The sequence below is a fragment of the Silene latifolia genome, chromosome 7 (assembly GCF_048544455.1).
Source record: "Silene latifolia isolate original U9 population chromosome 7, ASM4854445v1, whole genome shotgun sequence".
NCBI classification, from domain to species: Eukaryota; Viridiplantae; Streptophyta; class Magnoliopsida; order Caryophyllales; family Caryophyllaceae; genus Silene; species Silene latifolia.
The window spans coordinates 23,973,747-23,988,928 of NC_133532.1; the positions used below are offsets into that span (position 1 = coordinate 23,973,747).

The 15,182-nt window shown below is 38.9% G+C and overlaps 1 long non-coding RNA gene and 1 pseudogene across 1 annotated transcript; one reads left to right on the top strand and one right to left on the bottom strand.

Moving 5' to 3' along the window:
* Positions 1 to 9,963, bottom strand: LOC141590968 (uncharacterized). Its single transcript, XR_012520562.1, has 3 exons — positions 9,504 to 9,963; positions 9,313 to 9,381; positions 1 to 74 (listed from the first exon to the last, which is right to left on the bottom strand). It is a non-coding gene; the product is annotated as an uncharacterized LOC141590968 (long non-coding RNA).
* A 1,002-nt stretch (positions 9,964 to 10,965) lies between these two features.
* Positions 10,966 to 15,182, top strand: LOC141591961 (importin subunit alpha-1-like; annotated as a pseudogene).

Here is a 15,182-nt window from a genome sequence, read left to right on the forward strand (position 1 = left end):
GTTACCTTAAAGGTTGTCCGGGTCTTGAATGTAATCGAAGATGCTTAGATCAACAGGCTCCTCCTCTTCCTCCTCTAATTTGATTCCATGATAACAACAAAATAACAAACAAGTTAGTAATAAATTATCTACTTAATTAATCTAATAATTATAATCAAGGAAGAGTTAGGAAAGAAAAAGGGAATGAAAAGTATACAAGTTTTAACTTAGGCTTTGTGGGATATGGAAGATGTGAGTATGCAACTAAGTGGAGCAAGGTGTGAAATAAGGTGCTTTAAATAGGATGTCAAAGTACTCACTCCATGTGTATAAGTTCACGGATCATTTGCATGCTAGTGGAAACCATCACAAAGGACAATGGCCATGGTTTGTGTAAGAGTGAGGTCTAGTCCATGCACAAGGGTGAAGAAAGAAACAAAAGCTCATGAAGGATTAGACTCCTCATAAGAATGGATGTATTTGGGGTGGAAGAAGAGTCACAAGCTGCTGCAATTTCTTAAATATGGGAGGTACAAACAAAACCTTTGTTTGTTTGCAAAGTCATCATAGAATTGATTATAGACACCATGATTTTATGAAGGCTCTTTGCACAACCGAGCAGGTTTGGGATTTTAAAGTTGTTAATGGCTAATGAAAATATTACCATGGTGTCGGGCTCGGAAAAATAATAAATTTAGGCTTTTGTTTCACCTCAATCGAGTCCAGGATGAGTAAATAGGGGCCAAAATACGAAGATGGATTAAAGTTACGCGCGAGGGAAAAGTCGTAACTTATATAATGATTGTTTCGAAGGCTAAAAGGTATTGAAAGAAATTTCAAGTTTCTCTTCTAAGATTATAATATCATAATTAATTATGTAAATATGCGATTAAAAACACGGGGTGTTACAGTACATCCCCCTTAAAAGAATTTCGTCCTCGAAATTCACGATAACTAAAGAGGTGCAAACTACCTAATCAAAAAGCTCGGGGTATCTTTCGCGCATGGACTCTTCGGTCTCCCAAGTAGCATGGTCGAGGTTTTGACTTAGCCATCGAACTTTGACCAAAGGTACTGACTTCCTCCTGAGTGTCTTGGTCTCTCGGGCCAGAATCTCCACCGGTCTTTCAGAGTAAAGAAGGTTGGGTTCGATAGCGACAACATCAGGTGTAAGGACATGTGATGGGTCGCTTCTATACTTCCGTAGCTGGGACACGTGGAACACGTTATGCACCTTTGATAGGTTTGGTGGTAGCGCTAAACGATAGGCCACTTTGCCAACTCTCTCCAAGATTTCGTATGGTCCGATGTACTTTGGGCCGAGCTTCCCTTTTAGGCCAAATCGTCTTACTCCTTTCATTGGTGATACCTTTAGGAAAACATGATCTCCTACGGCAAACTCGATCGGTCTTCGGTGCTCATTGGCGTAGGCTTTCTGTCGATCTTGCGCTGCTTGGAGTCTTTCTCGGATAATCTTAATCTGCTCAATCTGGTCTTGAATAGTCTGGGGTCCTAGTGTCAGATGATCGCTGGCATCATCCCAGCATACTGGACTTCGACACTTTCTTCCGTAGAGTGCTTCGAAAGGTGCACAACCCAAACTCGCATGGTGACTGTTGTTGTAGGAGAACTCTATCAAGGGTAGTTGTTTTTCCCAACTGTCATTAAATTCTAGGACACATGCCCTCAGCATATCTTCTAGCGTTTGGATTGTCCTCTCCGTTTGTCCGTCCGTTTGAGGATGGAATGCGGTGCCCAAGTTGAGTTTACTCCCCATGCATGCCTGTAGTCTTCCCCAGAAGTGTGAAACAAAACGAGGATCTCTGTCAGATACGATGTCCTTTGGCACTCCATGTAGTCGAACGATGTCCTTCAGGTAAGATTTTGCCAGTTCCTCCATGCTCCAAGTCTCTCGTATCGGAATGAAGTGTGCCACCTTTGTCAATCTATCGACAATTACCCAAATCGCATCCTTGTTGCTTTGGGTTCGTGGTAGTCCCATTACAAAATCCATGGAGATGGAATCCCACTTCCTCACTGGAATGTCCAAGGGTTGTAGTAGGCCTCCAGGTCTTTGGTGTTCGAACTTCACCTTCTGGCAAATGAGGCACTTGGCCACATATTCTGCTATATCCCTCTTCATCCCATGCCACCAATATTGTAGCTTCAAATCCTTGTACATCTTATCAGATCCTGGGTGAATGGAATATCTCGAACTGTGTGCTTCCCACAAGATCTTCTTGCGAATGGCTTCATAATGAGGCACACACCACCTTCCTTTAAATCTCAAGCTCCCATCGGATAGATTTGAATCCTTCGGATCTTCCCCGTGGTATACCTTCTCCGATCTTTACTAACTCGGATCTTCCCATTGTAGAGCTCTAAGTTCATGATACAAATCGGGTTCAAGAATGACCCATGGCATTCAAGGTTAACTTTCCTTTATTCACAACCTCAACTTCCAACTTCTCTAAGTCTCGTACTATCCCGTGAGCTGTCTTCCTACTCAGGGCATCGGCGACGACATTTGCCTTCCCTTCATGGTATTGCAACTCAATGTCGTAGTCCTTGATGAGTTCTAACCACCTCCTCTGTCTCATGTTTAACTCTTCGGGTGAAAATATACTTGAGGCTCTTGTGGTCCGTGTAGAAGTTACATCTAACTCCATATAAATAATGCCTCCAAATCTTCAAAGCAAAAACTACAGCTGCTAGCTCCAGGTCATGAGTTGGATAATTTTTCTCATGCACCTTCAACTGTCGAGACGCATAAGCAATCACTTTCCCTTTCTGCATTAGCACACATCCTAGACCATTTAAGGATGCGTCGCTGTAGACGTCGTACTCTTCTCCATCGGTTGGTAAAGTTAGGATTGGGGCTGAGGTGAGTCGGGCTTTTAGCTCCTGGAAGGCCTTCTCACACTCTTCGGTCCAAATGTACTTAGACTCCTTCTGCAAAAGTTTGGTCATAGGTCTGGCGATCTTTGAAAAGTCTTGGACAAATCTTGAGTAGCTTGCTAAACCCAAGAAACTTCGGACTTCAGAGACATTCTTTGGGGATTGCCATTCTTCCACGGCCTTGATCTTGGCGGGGTCTACTTTTACTCCCTGATCTGTTATGATATGTCCCAGAAATGCCACTTCCTTCAGCCAAAACTCACACTTGGATAGTTTTGCATACCACTTTTGTTGTCGCAGCTTGTCGAGAACTGCGCGAAGATGAACCTCGTGCTCGAACATAGTTTTAGAGTATATTAAGATGTCATCGATAAAGACAACGACACACTTATCTAGGTACTCTCTAAACGTGCGATTCATCTGATCCATGAACACTGCTGGTGCGTTGGTCAAACCAAAAGGCATTACGTTAAACTCATAGTGACCATATCTGGTTCTGAAAGCTGTCTTCGGAATATCCTCTTTTCTTACTGGAATTTGATGATAACCAGATCTGAGATCGATCTTGGAGAATACTCCCGCTCCTTTCAATTGGTCGAAAAGATCATCGATACGTGGTAAAGGGTATCGGTTCTTAATGGTGACCTTGTTCAAGTCGCGATAGTCGATACACATCCTCATACTCCCATCTTTCTTCTTCACAAATAGCACTGGTGCTCCCCATGGTGATGCACTTGGTCGGATGAAACCCTTTTCGATGAGTTCCCCTAGTTGAATCTTCAACTCTTGCAACTCTTTTGGGGCCATACGATATGGTGACTTTGAAATCGGTGCAGTGCCTGGCACTAGGTCGATTGAGAACTCCACATCGCGCTCTGGTGGTATTCCTGGTAATTCCTCGGGAAATACCTCAGGAAATTCCCGTACTACAGGTATGTCCTCGATCCTGAGCTTTTCCTCTCCTATGGAATTTATGTTGCACAAGAAGGTATGTTCTCCTTTACGCATCTGGCTCGCTAGCTTCATAGCGTTGATGACCTTAACCCGAGTGTTCGGTATGTAACCTCTATAAGTTACTCTTGCTCCGAGCGAGTTCCTTAGTGAAATCTTTTGGTCTCTACACTCAAACTTGGCGTGGTACTTTGCTAGCCAATCCATTCCCAAAATGATGTCGAAACCAGGTAGGTCGAGGCTGATGAGGTTAGCCGGAAAGGTCGAACCAAGGATGATAACAGGAACGCCTCGGTACCTCGCTTTGCAGTTTAGGGTCTGACCGTTAGGAATCACAATGGATGCATGGATTGCTTCGGGATTTGGAAGTTTAGCTTTAGCTACGAAGGTTGGTGATACATGTGATAGAGATGCTCCTGTGTCGAACAATATGAAAGCCATACAAGAATTAACCAGAAATTTACCAGTGATTGTATCGGCTTGTTCCTCTTCTCCACCATCGATCATCATGTAAGCCCTTCCCTGAATCAGTACGTCTTCTTGGGACAGACGTAAGATTTGTGACCTTCCTCTTTACAGAAAAAACAGATGATGGGTTTCCCGTTACACTGTTTGCCAGGGTGCGGAGCCTGTTTGCATAGATAACACTTTGAAGTTGAGCCCTGTGTGTCGTCATTACCGGTATTGTTGCCCTTAGGAAAGATCTTATTTGATAAGTTGACTGAAATTTCTGGCAAAAGGTTTTGACTTTTGGTGAAAAGGTTTTTGATGACGAGGTTTCGATAAAGGGTTTCGATAGTGAGGTCTTTGGTAAAGGGGTTTACGGATGAAATGTTATGGACACTTTGTAGGGGTAAAGGTTTTCTTCTTCTTCTTGTCCGCATTTTGGATGGCAGCAAAAATGGCCATAGCTTTTCGTAGGCGGACTTGGAAAGTTGGGAAGTCATGCCCCACCATCAACCGGTTCAAACGGGCTCCATTTGACGTACATACCGATTGATGCGTGTCTCCTCATCTCAGTACCGATCTCTTGGCGAACTTGGAGAGTTCATCAAACTTGCGAGTGTACTCGAAGAGTCATAGCTCCCATCTCTAGGTTGTGGAACTCTGTTCCTTCCGATGCTTCATAGATGGAGGATAGTATTTCTTCTCGAGGCTGGCTCTGAACTCGTTCCATCCGTATCCAGGGGTTGTCTTGAAAGCTTCTTGAGCGATTGTCCACCAATCGTTCGCTGCTCCTTTGAGGTAGTAGGATACTATCTCAATCTTTTCCTCTTCGGGAGTGTGGCTTAGCCTCAGCAGTTTCTCTATTTCCGCTAGCCAATTTGCAAGATCATTAGGATCGTCGGAGCCATAGTAAGATGGAGGTCGATGCTTTGAGAACTGATCGAAAGCGGAGGGATGGTGTTGGTGTTGGTGTTGGTTCTGGTTCTGGTTCTGGTTCTGGTCCTGGTTCTGATTCTGGTTGTTCAGTAGCTGCGTGATTGTTACTTGTGATGCAGCTAGTTGAGCGGCCATCTGAGTCATAGCCTCCTCATATCCTTGTCTCCGTAAGTCCTCTTGGGGGTTTCCGTTTCCATTCCCGTTGCTCCTTGTTACTGTCATCTGCTCGAGGTGTGGTATCATCAGTAAAAGAAAATACATGCACAAACCAGAAGTGAGACAAAAGTAGAACAAAGCAAGAAGAACAAGAATGAATTCATTGTTAACTTCCTTGTTACAAGCTAACACTAAGTAGCTTCATTAGGTGGCGGTTACAAGGAAATCTATAACTAGCATAAAAGAACGCAGTTAAACCTACGGTAGACTGAGCTAGGGTTTAGGTGTCCTAGTCTCTATCTAGTACAGAAATCTTGCTCCTTTCTCGATTGCTCTGGCACAGGCATTGAGTGCTAACTTGAACTCGTACCAATCATAGTAATGGTTCTCTTGATCTCCTCTGGCTAATATGCGGTTCCACCATAATTCTGCCTTCCCTATCAGCTTGGTGGTGGCGAACTCTACCTTCCAGTCGGGTGGTACATTATATTCCTTAAATCTCCATTCACAAACTCTGATAAAGTTTGGGTAGTCTGGCCTCTCGAAGAAGAAAATTGGGCCATTGCCACAGAAGTTTGCTCGAGCATTTTCCTTTTTCTTTTTGACTTCTAGCTTGGGGTTCCTCTCCCCGGGTGAAGTGAAAATTATTGGCCTCATCTTCCCGAGTTAGTAGTCCGATTTTGGTGTGCCGATTTAATCCTTCTTATCTTGTTAGGGTGATCCCTAAGCCACTTCTTGAATCTCTTCTTCCTTTCTACTTCTGCAACTTCTTCCTTGGTCATTTCCATGGGTCTCTTACTTGATCTCACCATCTAGATGAAAAACAGCGGTATTCCTAGGTTGGGGTCCGTTCTAAGATGCTAGCTAGGGATAGCGCGTAGACATGCTAAGTTAGACAGTTAATCAGACAATTCAAGCAAGTAATCAACACAGAGCATGCAGAAGGTAGCACAAACATTGATCCTTATGACGGTTAGGATCTTTCAGGTAGTTCTACCCTCCCAACCATATATCTTCTCTTATTATTCATCGTAAGGGTTAGCTAGTGATTCTCTCATTTTAGTGATCTAAGAGTTCTAGTTATTACATCTTATTTTACCCTAAAGTCATGAGTCCCGGATGCTTCCTCGATAGGTGAAATAATAATGTATCGCACAATTACTATTCACGGTCTCAAGGTCGCTCTGATACCAACTGTAACAACCCAGTTTCTCTAATGACTTAATTAACGAAAGCGGAAAGAAAGATAAGTCATAAAAATCAGTAAAATTTAAAACCGTCAACTCATATTGAGTTGTTTCATAAAACTGGATGTTTAGAACATAAAACAAGGTCTAATATCCGAATTACAAATTAAAGCAAGGTCCGACTTTAATAAAAGTTTGCTACATAATCTCATGAAAGATCAACATAAGATGTTTTATTCTCTCGACAGTCCCCTCCTAAGTCCAAGTCTTCAAGATCCATGTTACCTGAAACATCATTAAAATAAAACTGCCCCACTTAGTGGGAGTAACCTAACCGTCCTCTATCAACGGCCTCTTATCATGGAGAATATTAGTAATGCAATTAGGCGGTCAAACATACAACTCTAGTCACATTACAACATCGACATGCACACATGTGATATGTACATGAAGTAACACATTGGTTCATATTGGCATATGACATGATAAATATGTGAATATAACGACATTATTCAACAACATGTGATATAAATCAACATATAGTAAATCCAAGTAGATATTATGCGGATAAAAACTTGTAGTCATTTCTTTTTAAAATATTTATTTTCTTCATAAAAAGCACGGGACGTGACTACTAATGTCACACGCATACTCACGGCTTGCATCTCACCTTGAGTACGAGTGGGAGCATCAATCCCGTCGATCATATCGATACTAGGAGGTTTACATCTCACCCCTAGTGCTCAATAGGACCGGACGACTAAATTGACTTGGTTTAGCAACCAGAATCGTGGGGAAGAACAGACGGCTAATGGATGGACTCAGAGGTCCCATTTAAGTGACATGTCCCATACACTTCGAGGCACCAAGACAATCATAACTGTCAAGGTCTGCACACGATCGCAACCGTGAAATAATATTTGCCAAGATATCTGAAAGGTAGTAAAGCGATCAAGCTCTGTCAATATATGCGCATATACCCACTCCACACTTCTTGGAACACGCAGCTCCTCAGTGGCAGCTGGTCGACTACTATCCTAACGACAATCCCTCCACACGCAGCTTCGGGATATGCTGTCCGTACTTGTATAGCATAAGCTCTCTAAGCATTCTTCCGACACGTCGATCCCTAAAACTTACCAAGGTAGCGCCCAACATAAAGCACGAAAGACTCACATGTGTCTCATAGAGACGATGATACATCGATATGCGGACCATCCCAACATATCGACAACATAGCAAGCACTTGGCTCGAGGTCCCATTCAAGGGGCATACCCAAGATAACCAGGAAATAGCATACCGATTCAGAGGTCCCATTTAAGTGGCATGTTCGGCAGCTAGGATAACATGACGGTAAAATGATACCTGGGACTTCTGAGACTCCGCAGCCCTAGTCCAAGTCGTGGAAAACGCTTTTACTCCATGAGAAATTCATGGGTATTAATCTTAACTTAGGGTAGTGTATTTGAGATTTGGAACATCTTATTCAAGTAATATATTAGAAAGTATTCATTATTTCTAATTCGTTATTCAAGGATTGGAATTGCTAGATACATTATTTTCAAGTATAAATTTACTTTGACTTAGTAACTATTGACTAATTAATTAGTCAATGGTTAACCAAGGTCGTCATAGTCAACTCACAGCTTAACTAATATTTTAATTAGTCAAGGCATGACTAGAGACAAGTCCTTAAGTTTTATTTAATATTCAAATAAGGTCCTTATAATATTATATTGATTTATTTAAAATTTGAAGGTGAAGACAAGTATTTTAAAATAAAACCTTCAAAGGCATTTGAGTCCAAAATTTAATAATTTCATCAAAATTTCTAAGAATCACTTTTACACTTGTTAAGATCTTTAAAGGTTGTTTCTAAAACGGTTTTTAGAATAAAATTTACTTAAACTCTTAAAACAGTTATTAAAATAACTAAGCAAGGTAGTTTTAGTTCAAAACTGAATAATTTAATATAATTATTTTAATAAGGTATTTGTATATTCTCCTTGCTGTATTACACTTGAATAAAACTTTATTTTTATAAGGTAGCTTCACCAAATAAATTTAAGATATTAAAATCGTATTAGACCATAGAGCGGCCTTTTTGTTTATTTTCGAAAAGGGTCATAAACTAAGTATTTTCTTACAATATTTCTCCAGGTTATTCCTCATAATATAATTGAACTCCTGTAATTTTTTTATGATTTTTAAAAGGGTACATAAATTACTGAATTTCGTACATTATTCAGGCTTGTAGGAATTTTATAAAATAAAATAAAAATCGTGTCGATGCAAGGTCTGCGCCTAAAAATCCTATAAATCAGAAGGTAAAACATATAAAAAATTCAACTCTATATCATGCATGAAACGAAATGAGTGTAAATAAGAAGTTTCATCATTTTTCATACAAGTTAGCACATGCATACAAATTTTCATTTTGACTTTGTTTTAGTGGATCCAACATGTGAGTGCATAGTAAAAATTTAGTCAAAGGTATATTTCTCATGTGAGGTGATGACACATTTATTAAGCTTATAGACATGATTGGCACATTGTTAATTTTCCACATAATACTTTATTTAAGTGATTTATTTAAGGTGGACAATAACATGCATGTAACAAGCAATATTATGTGGCACTAAAAATACATATATGACACTAGTTAGAAAGACTTATCCTACCAAGATATGTCTATTTGCCTCCTGACTAGATTACTAGTATTCTACAATTACGAGGCAGAGGGTTAGGTTAGGTTACCTTAAAGGTTGTCCGGGTCTTGAATGTAATCGAAGATGCTTAGATCAACAGGCTCCTCCTCTTCCTCCTCTAATTTGATTCCATGATAACAACAAAATAACAAACAAGTTAGTAATAAATTATCTACTTAATTAATCTAATAATTATAATCAAGGAAGAGTTAGGAAAGAAAAAGGGAATGAAAAGTATACAAGTTTTAACTTAGGCTTTGTGGGATATGGAAGATGTGAGTATGCAACTAAGTGGAGCAAGGTGTGAAATAAGGTGCTTTAAATAGGATGTCAAAGTACTCACTCCATGTGTATAAGTTCACGGATCATTTGCATGCTAGTGGAAACCATCACAAAGGACAATGGCCATGGTTTGTGTAAGAGTGAGGTCTAGTCCATGCACAAGGGTGAAGAAAGAAACAAAAGCTCATGAAGGATTAGACTCCTCATAAGAATGGATGTATTTGGGGTGGAAGAAGAGTCACAAGCTGCTGCAATTTCTTAAATATGGGAGGTACAAACAAAACCTTTGTTTGTTTGCAAAGTCATCATAGAATTGATTATAGACACCATGATTTTATGAAGGCTCTTTGCACAACCGAGCAGGTTTGGGATTTTAAAGTTGTTAATGGCTAATGAAAATATTACCATGGTGTCGGGCTCGGAAAAATAATAAATTTAGGCTTTTGTTTCACCTCAATCGGAGTCCGGATGAGTAAATAGGGGCCAAAATACGAAGATGGATTAAAGTTACGCATGAGGAAAAGTCGTAACTTATATAATGATTGTTTCGAAGGCTAAAAGGTATTGAAAGAAATTTCAAGTTTCTCTTCTAAGATTATAATATCATAATTAATTATGTAAATATGCGATTAAAAACACGGGGTGTTACAGTTCTCTTCAACTATCACCACCTCCCGTGATGTGATATGACTTGATTAACTTGACTAGGTGACCTTGTTTGACTTTGTGGTATGATAACCCAAAAATACTTTTCATCAATAAGTTTGAACTGCTCATTTTAAAAATTTGGTGATGTGGAAACTTTTTTTTTTAGAGAAAAGAACAATTCATTAATAGAAAGTCATATGACACTTACAAAAAATAAGTATAATCGAAAACAAATCTAATAGAAACCAAAGAAAAATAATTTTCTTATAAACTAGGGATCTCAAAACAGTATCTGACAATTCGCCTCGTCCTATTATCGCTATCTTAAGCTATCTTTTGAGGGATCATTTGTTTGATTTATGTGATAAAATTTATCTCTGGCTGGTTCCAAAGATGTTGACAAATCATTTTTACCTTTCGAAAGAACACGCTGCAAACCATCCACGAACTACTCTTGACTATATTACTGATGAAACTAAACCCACGAATAAATGGAGAACCCCCCGAAATAAGGGACGGAAAAACGATACTCACCAAAAGGGAGACTTTTATTGAATATAAGATAGATATGCATACTATTTATTAAAATATGAAACAATTTTGGAGCTTACCATTGGTCGATTGATAATCGATGAGAGCCCCTTGTATAATTTGATGGAGACTAGGGTTTTTTAGAGAGATTTGTAGTATTTTTTAATTAAAGGTTGGAAACCTTTTTAATTAAAAAGGTTGTTACGAAGGAAACCTCGTGCTCATCTATACTAGTTTTGTCCATCACTTTCACTAACCATTACTTGTAGTTGTACTATAAATTTACCGCGCATTCTTCATTCTCTCTTTCATTCATTTCTTTCCTCATTACTTCTCCGATTATCGTCGCAACATCATTCTCTCTCTCTCTGTAGGGTTTCTCTCATTACTTCTCCGATTATCGTCAACATCTTCTCTCTCTCTCTAGGGTTTTTAATTTCTCGAAACATGTCGCTAAGGCCGTTCGACAAGAAGGTAGCTGATTCTTACTACTCTGTTTTTTTTTGTTTTTTTGTTTTTTTGTTTACTGTTTGATTTTATTTTAGGATTGTTCGCTGTTGATTTATTTTGTTCTAGGATAGTTTCGATGATTTTTAGTTCTGTAATTAATTGATTGATTGTTAGATAGGGTTTGATTTCGGTAATGTAGGATTGTTTGGATAATTGTTAGTTCCGTGATTAGTTTGTTAGAGTTTGTCTTCAGCGCTTTATTTGTCGATTTAGGATTTTATGGAGGATGATTACTTCTTTAATTTTTTTGATTGTTAAGTTGTTTGTTAAGGTTTGATTTTGGCGTTTTAATGTCATTTATGATTGTTAGCATGATTGCTTCTTCTGTGACTGATTTCAGCGCATTATGTTGATTAAGGATTGCTTGTTATTTGATTGATGCCTTGTTAGGGTTTTTGTTTGGTGATTCGATTTTTGTAGATTGTTTGGATGATTGCTAGTTCTGTGATTATTTGGTTCATTGTTTGACTGGGTTTGATTTCGGCGCGTTATATACTTATATCTGTTTGAGGATTGTTTGGATGATTTTTAGGGTTTTTCTGTTGATTTTTGTAGATAGATGACATCCAACAGATGGTTACTGGTATTTACTCTGATGATCCAGCTGCGCAACTCAACTTTACTACTCACTTCCGCAAACTGCTTTCCATAGGTTTGCTACCACCAGTTTATGTAATATTAAATGAGAAATTGTACTGTTCATGTATTATATGGAGCTCATGATTATCTCTGTGTTTGAGAGAATGAATAGAATTTGAAAACTGCAATACATGTTTATTGGTTTATTGCGATAATCTATTAATTTGGATTGGTCAAACTAATTGGGAAATGAAAGTTTTTTTTATTATATCTTAATGATTCATTTGATAAACCTAATAGTTGCATGATTGATTATCTGTGTGCATCTTTAAGTTTGGTCACCTTACTTTAGACACCTTTTTGTTTGGATATTGGGATGAGGAATTAGTTTCTTTGACGGGTTATATGATTGGTTGGCTTTTTAATTTGCTGATTGCTTCTGCTACAGAACACAGTTCTCCTATTGAGGAAGTTGTTCAATCTGGAGTGGTTCCTCGTCTTGTTGAATTTTTGGGCAGAGATGATTACCCTCAACTTCAGGTTTGTTTTATTGACCACTGCTGCTACATTCCTGTGATTGAATTCAATGACAATTCCGCTGATTACTTGCTCGGTTCAGTTTGAGGCAGCTTGGGCACCTACAAACATTGCTTCTGGGACATCTGAGAACACCCGGACGGTCATTAATCATGGAGCTCTTCCTCTTTTTGTCAAACTTCTTGGTTCACTGAGTGATGATGTTCTTGAGCAGGTGCGTTTGAATGCTTGCTTTCATACATATTCTCTCTCTCTTTTATATCAGAGTACTAAAATCACATCATAATCCTTTACAATATATGGGGGTTGCGACGTGTACTTAACCATGAAATTTAAGCATTGGTCTTTGTAATATTGATGTTGGATATGGGTTGTTTGAATTTTTTTAAATTTCTTTTTTGTTGGATATGGCCAACTACTAACTAGTTTATACTTGTGATTATTACTGTGTTTACTAATTACTTGATTATCTAAATATTGTTTGTGCTTGATTAGCTTCTTTGTCACTTCAGGCTTTAGGTAATACTGCCGGGGATTCACCAAAATGGCGTGATTATGTCCTTTCTCTAGGCGCATTACCGCCATTATTGGCTCTGTTCAATGAGAATGACAAGCTACCTGTGTTGCGAAAGGCCACATGGACCTTGTCAAACTTCTGCAGAAGCAAGCCACGACCATCATGTGGACAGGTTTCTCTCTTTAGCTTGTTCTGGAAGAACTCCATTTTGTGTCTCGACGGTGAAATGATTGTTACAGCTAACCTTACTTATGTTTAAACTGTATTTCGCAGACAAGTTATACTCTTCCAGTCCTTAAGCGGCTTATCAATTCAGTTGATGACGAAATCCTTAAAGATGCTTGCACGGCATTGTCATATCTCTCTGACGGTTCAGATGAAAAGATCCAGTTGGTAATTGACGCCATGGTAGTCCCTCGTCTGGTGGAGCTTTTACTGTAAGGGTTACATTACGCTTTCATGATGTGTTTTATTTTGTTTGTTGAACCCCATCGTCTTACCACGCCATTGAACTTGCAGTCATCCTTCTCCATCTGTTATCATACCTGCTCTTCGAACAGTTGGAAACATTGCCACTGGTGATGAAATCAAGACTCAGGTAGTGCTCCGTCCAGACTCAAGCAGTGATTTTTCTTTCGCGTTTCCCTCACATTTAAGGGTTTTAAAACTTTCATTGATCTTTCCCTTGTCTGAATGTGTCATCTCCAGTATCTCATTGATCAGCCTCAGTCACTTCCCAATCTCCTCAGTTTACTGACTCAAAATCACTCGAAAAGCATAAAGAAAGAAGCCTGCTGGACCATTTCAAACATCACCGCTGGGAATAGGGATCAGATCGAGGCAAGCAGTTTTCTGATAATATTACGTGCCTTTTGTGTACAACTATCATCTACTCTGCTTCTCCTCTTTGCTACCTTATACACAAACATACAAGTTACTCCTTCCCCTCTTTCTCCTGTTTTGGTTTTGTGCATTTAACTCATGACACACCCTGGAAAAATCGCAGGCTGTTATTTCTGCTGGCATAATAGCTCCTCTTGTCAAACTGCTGGAAGACGGGGAGTTTGAAATTCAGAAAATGGCTGCTCAGGCTATTTCAAATGCTACTCGTGGAGGCTCTCACAGCCAAATTAAGTATGCTGCTGTTATCTTTATTGTTCCAACAGATATTTCCTCTTACCTATTTTGCAGTCTCGTTAAATTTTGCACAAATACTACTATACAACCATCATAAATTTAATCGAGCTTATGTGTATTTTTTTCGAGCTTTTATAACTTTTGATTTAAAAAGTTGAGCTTATATATACTATTCTTGAATTTCATTATAGTTTTTTAGAATCATTATTTTTATAATGGAGCTCAAGTTCTTTCTAATAAAGCTCGTAATGTATAGGTCTAAGCTCAAATAATTCATTATAAAGCTCGGATTCTTTATTATACAACCAATACAATTGGTTGTATAGTCTACTTACTGAAATTTTGTTGGTCAAGAAATTGTTTGTACACTAAATAAAATAGCAACATATTTATCCTAGAAATGATGATATTGAAACAACAATTTTTTTTACAAATGTCAGATTTTAGAAATGGTCAAAGTGACACCAACTAATAGACATTCGATTGGGTAAAGTAAATTTGGGATATATGTTTTATTTTTTCCTGGATACATATGGATGTTATCATACTGTGTATATCTTTTCATAGTAAAAAAAAAATGGTCAAATGAGAGGACGATAAATAATGGATTGTGTCCCGTGACAACAGCTAAAAAGTTTCTGTGCCACTCAGGTTCTTGGTAGAACAAGGATGTATGAAGCCACTATGTGATTTGCTGAAGGTCCCTAATCCTAGGATTGTTGGAGTCTGCTTGGAAGGTCTTAAGAATATACTGAAGGTTGGGGAAGCTGAGAAGAATGTAGGAAGCACTAGAGGTGTGAATGTATTTGCTAATGCAATTGTAGCCTGTGAAGCTATAGATACGATTGAGAACTTGCAGATGCATGGCAACAAGGGTATCCGGGCGAAGGTCCGTGAATTGCTGGAGACATATTGGGATAAATATGATGACTGATGAGGATGAGGAAGCATTCCCTTCAGCTGATGCCTCTCAAAATGAGTTTCCACTTGGAGGAGATGTTCCATAAGGTAATTAATATTAGACAATGGATGAGCATTATTTAAAAGAGTCTAGTCTATTGGTAACATGTGGTTAATATCAACTTACAGGATGTACAGTTGATGTCAAGTCTGAAGGCCGAGTGAAGTTTCCAAGTCAGTATGTCCAAATGTTGCTGTTGTCGAGTTGTTGATGTCAA